Below are 7,006 nucleotides of genomic sequence, written 5' to 3' on the forward strand. Positions count from 1 at the left end.
CCTTCCTTCCTTCCTTCCTTCCTTCCTTCCTTCCTTCCTTCCTCCCTCCCCCTCCTTCCTTCCTTCCTTCCTTCCTTCCTTCCTTCCTTCCTTCCTTCCTTCCTCCCTTTTCTTTTTTAACCTTTGTGAATGTGTTTAAAGCTCCTACCCATGCAGAGGTATTGCTTAGCTATGTCTCATAAGTTCTGACATAAATGTTTCAATGTTGTTCATGCTTCTTTTATGGTTTAAAATATTTTTATGCATTTCAACTTGGTTAAAAGTTTACATTATAGAAGTGTGAAAACCTTACAAACAATGTTTATTTTTTTTTGATTGTGGAAATCTATGCTAAGCTTTCTTTGTGGCTTAAACTACTTCAAATATTCCATGTATTCCAAATATTCCACATGGATATTATGGTGTATAAGTACACACACTTACATATACACATTTCCAGACATAGACACATGATATCTATCTATCTATCTATCTATCTATCTATCTATCTATCTGTCTGTCTGTCTGTCTGTCTGTCTATCTATCTATCTATCTATCTATCTATCTATCTATCTATCTCCTAATATACACTAATACAATACACACAACATTTGTATACACCTTTTCTATAAAATTAATTTACCTGTTTTCCATATATATTTTGAATTGCTTTGTTCATATAAGTGTAACTAAATAAAAGTTAAGTTTTAGATACTCAAGTTTAACTGTAGCATCAGGACACCAGCTTGTATGTACAATCATGAGGTTTTATTTAAATCTGCAACTCTCGCAGTCTGACCCACTAAAAGAACTAAACTTTTAGTGTCTTCCACCTCTTATCCCTAGCACTGCAACACGGAATTCAATACCTGTAGAAGAGGCAGAAGGGCATCCATGATACTATTCCCTGCTTTTGGAGAACAAGAGTATATTCTACAAGGTTGAGGAGATTCTATCACTCCAAGAGACACAGCTGCATGGATCCTCCATGGAAAACTCCCTAGCTTCCTTCCTTATAAACACATCACATCTTGGCAGCAGAGCTCAGTCAATTAGACTTAATTTGGCATTTCCCCTTTTCCAGTTGCCAGTGTTCTTTAGGCATAGAAACCAAGAGTTAGCAACCACATGGAAGAATGAGCAGCAGGGCAGCTTGGACTTCAGCTGGATGTAAAGGCCTGCTAACAGATCCATACCTCCTCTTCACCCTGAACATCGGAGTGCAGGAAGGGCATGCTCACTGGGAACGGGCTGTATAGTCTCTCACTGATCCCACTTTCCAAGCTGATTTACACCAAATTAAATAATAGTCTTTCTAAGTAACTTCGATCTCTGCCCCACAAATTGAGACCCTAGAGTGACTCAGGCTGTGTAACCCAGCTAGAGGAAACGTCTTGGATTCATCTTGGTCTGAAGTTGTGGCTGTGAGTGTCTAGGCTCATAAATACAGACACTTCAGAATCTAGCCCCTCCCACTTTCCCAAGATGACATCTCTCATTTTTTTTTACTCATCTGATGAAATAGAGATCTTGATTCCGTGCTTAGGTGAACTGTGTGCCCTGTATTCCCACCAGCAGACTTGCCACCTTACAGTCTGGCTTCACTCTAAGCCAACCTATCTCTCTCAGAGGAGGCTCTGCCTTTGTTTCATCTCAGACTAAGTCAATCACCCAGCCTTCTGAAAGCTGTACCACACTTACTCCATTATCCACCACATTCGTTCTGTGCTGAGCTCTTCGACGTGGACCAGCAGCAGCACAATGTCAAAGCACCTTGTGCCAGAGAAACTGTGTGTTGTGTGCACATCTGTGGCGTTTCTCCTTTTCCATCTACAGCAAAGTTAAAATTTGGCTTGTTCTTCAACTCCTCCTCTTGCCTGTCTCTCTCAGATTTCCTCACTATATCCAGTCTAGCAAAGCAGAACTCCTAACCTTTATAGCTCATGTAAGTTGACCTTCCAGTCACCTTCTACTTGGCTGCTCCTACCTCCCTGCTCCTGTCCTGTCAGTCCTTTTCTGTGTGTTCCATTACCCATCTTCACATCTATCTGCCTGGCTAACCCTGCTGTCCTTGCAGGTTTCTGAATACTTGCATACTGAAAGAGCAGTCCTTCAGTGCCTCACCCTAGTGAACGTCTCTTTTCCAACACTCACTGCCAAGCTCCAGCTTCCAAAACCAGATATACATTTAATGTCTCCACTTCCCATCTCAAAACCATATAACTTTGCAAAACTCTTTCCTCAAGCACAAACTTCAATCATAAGGCTATCTCCCTGTAGCTACAGTGGAGACATACTCCATTTGCAAGGCTGTGGTCAACACGTACAAACTATGGATGTTGGCTGGAATGCATACTGGAATCCAGTGCTCTCAACCTAATCTGAAACTCATCCTGTCTTTAAAGATATTCATGTGATCATTCAGGAGTATTGTGTATTCGTGTGTGCATGTATGTGTCTGTGTCTGTGTGTGCATATGTATGTATGTGTGTATGTGTGTTTATGTGCATATACGTGTGTTTGTGTGCATATATGCACAGATGTGAGTGTGTTGTGATTGAAATATGTTGGCAGGGAGAAAGGAGACAGCATTAGACTTCTGAGCAAATAGGAAAATCCATTTTTTTAATACAGGGAGAACTAATCTAGTTTTCATTTAATGCTCTAGATTTTTAATTTTGATGAAGTGTTAGGTTGATCAGAGTGTTGTAATCTATCTGTTCACTGTGTGTGATGTTTGTTTTACTGACTCCCTTCACTTTACATTCTCAACAATATTTTTCAATATACATGTATAAGTTAGAATGTTTCATAATCTAATTTTCAAATTTAATTCTATATAACCATTTATTATTATTATTATTATTATTATTATTATTATTATTATTATTGTTATTATTGGTTTTTCAAGATGGAGTTTCTCTGTGTAGCCCTGGCTCTCCTGGAACTCACTCTGTTGACCAGGCTGGCCTTGATCTCAGAAATCGCCTGCCTTTGCCTCCTGAGTGCTCAGATCAATGGTGTGTGCCGCCACACCTGGCTGTATATGGCCAATCACCACGAAGTCTAGCCAATCCTTTCACTCCTCCTGACTGCTCCATGCTGTGTGGTTGGCTGTTGTTGCTTTTTCTGTTATCAGTTCTGGATTCACTGATGCCACCTGACTTTCAGGTACACTTCCATGCATCCCACTGTTTTGTAGATATTTCCTTTAAGGGAAACCTTCTCTCCTGGGAGATGAAGGAAGCTCCAGAAAACATAAAAGGCCTGGCAAATTGAGAAAAGGACACCACTCACAAGTACTCTCTTGAAAGCAGCAGAGGGAAGAGAAAATGTCTTTGGAGGAGCTGCCTGAAAGTTAGGTGTGGATGTGTTATGATTCATTACCATGCTGAGGTGGGCCCTACATGATATAGATGCAGTGTCCCTTGAGCCACTCCTTTTAAGTAACCCCACTACACTCATTGGCTCACCAATCAGACAAGGGAAACGATTTTTTTGATATGCCATTGCTGAGGTGAATAAATAGCAAGAATCTCTGCAACTCTGAATATTTCCTGGTTTTGTTTAAACATGGTAAGGAGTATTTTTTAAATTACCTTGAATGATTTCATAACAGAACCACAATTACACCTTTTCAAGACTAGTTTCTAGCCTGTGTTCAAGGGGAATCTACTAACAGGGCACATACTAAGTCCTTGTCTCAGTAGCTACCAACTTCATGTTAGCTGCTGCAGGCATTGAGAGTCCAACGTGTTTCCTGTGATGCTGAAATATTAGTTATTTGCATTGGAAAATAGATACAATTTTAGCATCCACCAGGGTTTGTTGCTTTCAATCAGGTGCATTTTACTCCTTGATTCAGTTACAGCATTTAAACATATTATAAAGTAAAACATGAACAGGTTCTAGCCACAGGAAAATCAAATGTCTTCTATGAATAATTATAAACTTTGAAGCGGTTTCCACCTTCTCATTTTCACACAATTGCCATCTCCCCATGTGCTTAGACAACTGAATTTTAATTTTCTAAGAAGATATCCTTTGGAGTATTCATCATTATCAGGCATACTGCAGACCCATTTGTATCTTTTATATTTGGATTTACATTTTTTAACAATTTCATATTTTCTTTACAACTTTCAAAAGAAGTAGGTCCTTTTCTGTGTCATTTGAACAAAGATGAGGCAAGTTTTCAAGAATGGGTTATTTTCCTTTGCATATTTTGACACGGCCATCACATAGGATAGCAGTTCATAACTGGCTGCAATTGTTGGCTTCTTGAGTCAACCTTGTTTATTGGCTTCTCCCAGGAGTTTCAAGCACAGGTCCTCTGCTACAGACATCACATGCATACACACATGTACACATATACACATATAGCACACGTTTGCACATAGGTGAACATACATATATGTGTCTTCTCTTATGGTGTCTCTAGTAGCATCAAATGAATCATCGGTTAGCAGCACAATGCTTGGAGTAACAGCGGCAGTGTGAACTCTCAATTGAGGAGTCTTTTTCTTTTCGTTTAGGTTGAAATCACAGATACACAAAATGAAACTCATCCAAGTCTGAGCTCAGACTGTCGGGGTCCTCCACACTCAGGGTTACAACTCCTTGGCAGCCAGAAGAAGTAGGTCTCAGTGTTTTCTAGAGTTCTTGCAGTGTTGGGGCCTGCAGCTCTCTGTGGCCTTGGCCTTCTATAGCTGTTGGCCTTCTGTAAGATCAGCTTTCCACGTTCTCTTTTCTTCTCAGCACTTTTGTAGTGTTTATGGTCTCAGTGCTCCAAACTGTAAACCTCAGCTCTCTGAATTCTGTTCCTAACCACCCTGTGACTCTTCACCCACTGTCTAGCAGCTACTGGAATGTCTGTGCTGGATGCTTGAACAACTGTCTGTTCTTCATGTCACCACCTCAGCTTGGCTTGGGGCTAGGATATAGAAATGGGTGTGTGTGTGCACAGTGGGGGGGTCTGTTGGACTGCTACCATCAGAAGTGAGAGGATGACTGCTTATATAACCAAGTACATATGCCCATTCTCAACCATGAGTTATGGAGGGGTTCTTCCCCTCCAGACTGGGTGGTGTGTGTGTGTGTGTGTGTGTGTGTGTGTGTGTGTGTGTGCTGGCTCAGAGTCTTCTGAAACTGTTGTGGATAAATCAAGTAGCCCTGGCAGAGTATTTAAAGTAGCCATGACTTAAGCAGTCTCCTGAAGCAAAGCTGTGAACTATGTATCATCCATAACATTTGTGACTGGAATGAAATCTCTTCAGTGTTAGTAACTGTCTTGAAGCATCTGTGTCTAGATCCAAGTCTCTCTGAGCAGCTGTAAGATATTTAAAGTAGCCACTTATCTTGATTGCAGCTGGAGGACTGGTAAGAAACATGGCTGCATGATTGACAGCCCCCGTGCACACACTTTCTTTTCTAATGTTCTCATTATCTCTTGTGTTCCATTTCAATAACTTCTGCTTTTGCTTTTATTATTTATTTTCTTCTCACTTCTTCAGAGAAATGGCTATTCACTTTACTATCAATCTTTAAAATTTATTTTTAGTGGATAAGTAAACTATGTAACTATGACAATGTAGTGCAATGCACTGAAATGGACCCAAAACTGAATGATGAGAACCATCCATTTTCCTTCTCTAAGTGAGCGTACATCTCAGAATCTGTCCAATAAGTATATGGACAAGTTGCTGTCTCCAATAACTAGCTACTCTAATGCTACAAAGCACTATACAGAAGCATACAGGTGAGCTACAAAGAGAAACTACCTGTTAAATCATATGTTTATATGTTTAAACATTTTCATCAACTTCCAATTCACATTTTTTTCCAAACCAGCAGTCTAAGATCCACCTTGCAGATATGTCACCTTTAGAATATATTTATGTTAGAAAGATTCTTTACTTTGAGCATAACTGATAATTTTTCTTTAAGCACTGAAACCAGAATTTATTGTAGGATTGAGAGAGCAAAACTGTGCAATGTATGAGGTATTTTACAAATGGGAAATCTCTAGGAAGCTTATGATACTGACAAATTAAGTGTACATATATCATTAATGGAACTCTGATAATTTATTTTGTATTACAAACCAATGTACACATAAAATTTGATAAAAGTATATTAGTATCAAATAAATCTTGGTATAAAACATTTTTAGAATCTATATAAATAAATGTTTCTGATTTTATTTACATACTACTAGAGTTAAAAAGTATATAGTCTTTCCTTTGATTATGTTTTCTTATCATTAAAAAAATCATACTTTGCAGAAGACAAACAGCAGTATTTATCACCAAGTCTGGAAAGCTAGGAATGAGCATGTTTTCCCCAGTCGATCATAAGCCCCAACTGCACATCTCTAGAGACTAAGAAGCATGTCTGCCCATTTGTGAATCTCCCTCTAGCCTGGCATGCAGGAAACAGCAATAAATATGCCCTGTGTGAGGATTTTCATAAACCAATGGGCTGCTTGCGCTCAGCAGGTCTTCATCTGGGCACAAATCACTGCAAACACTCCATCTGGTTTCGTGGGACTTCAGCTCTGGGCAAGGGGAGAGGGGCTTTGCCTCCCCTAGGAATAGTGTTGACTTACTGAGCAGGCACTCATGAGTGGAAGGATGAATGGCAGCATGCTCATTAGGGAATGCTAACTAATTAAGAGCCTATTTGAGTTTCACCACGACACAGAATGAGACCTGAAAGGGACCCTTTTGGGGTCTCTTCTTGCCTCAAGCCTGCCACTTGTTTCAAATTCTCTGCTTTCCCTTCTTGCTCTGGTTTCATATCTCATGCCAGCTCAGCCCCTATGCATGTTCTGCCAGCACCCCACTCCTCTCCTCCTTCATCTTGTTTTTCAAGATATAGTTTTAATGCAATCTCCATATTTGCTCTTTCTTTCATGGGCAATTTAGACCCTTATTACACAGGCTCCATGGCACCAGGTTCTTTGAATGGCTGCACTGTAGCTCTCTCTCTCTCTCTCTCTCTCTCTCTCTCTCTCTCTCTCTCTCTC

The 7,006-nt window shown here is 40.0% G+C and overlaps 1 protein-coding gene across 5 annotated transcripts in view; it reads right to left on the bottom strand.

Annotated features, from left to right (window-relative positions):
* Sntg2 (syntrophin gamma 2) overlaps nt 1-7,006 on the bottom strand; it is a 199,965-nt gene that overhangs the window by 106,128 nt on the left and 86,831 nt on the right. The gene's annotated exons all lie outside the window — the stretch shown is intronic.

The sequence above is a fragment of the Grammomys surdaster genome, unplaced genomic scaffold (assembly GCF_004785775.1).
Source record: "Grammomys surdaster isolate TR1022 unplaced genomic scaffold, NIH_TR_1.0 188, whole genome shotgun sequence".
Lineage (NCBI taxonomy): Eukaryota > Metazoa > Chordata > Mammalia > Rodentia > Muridae > Grammomys > Grammomys surdaster.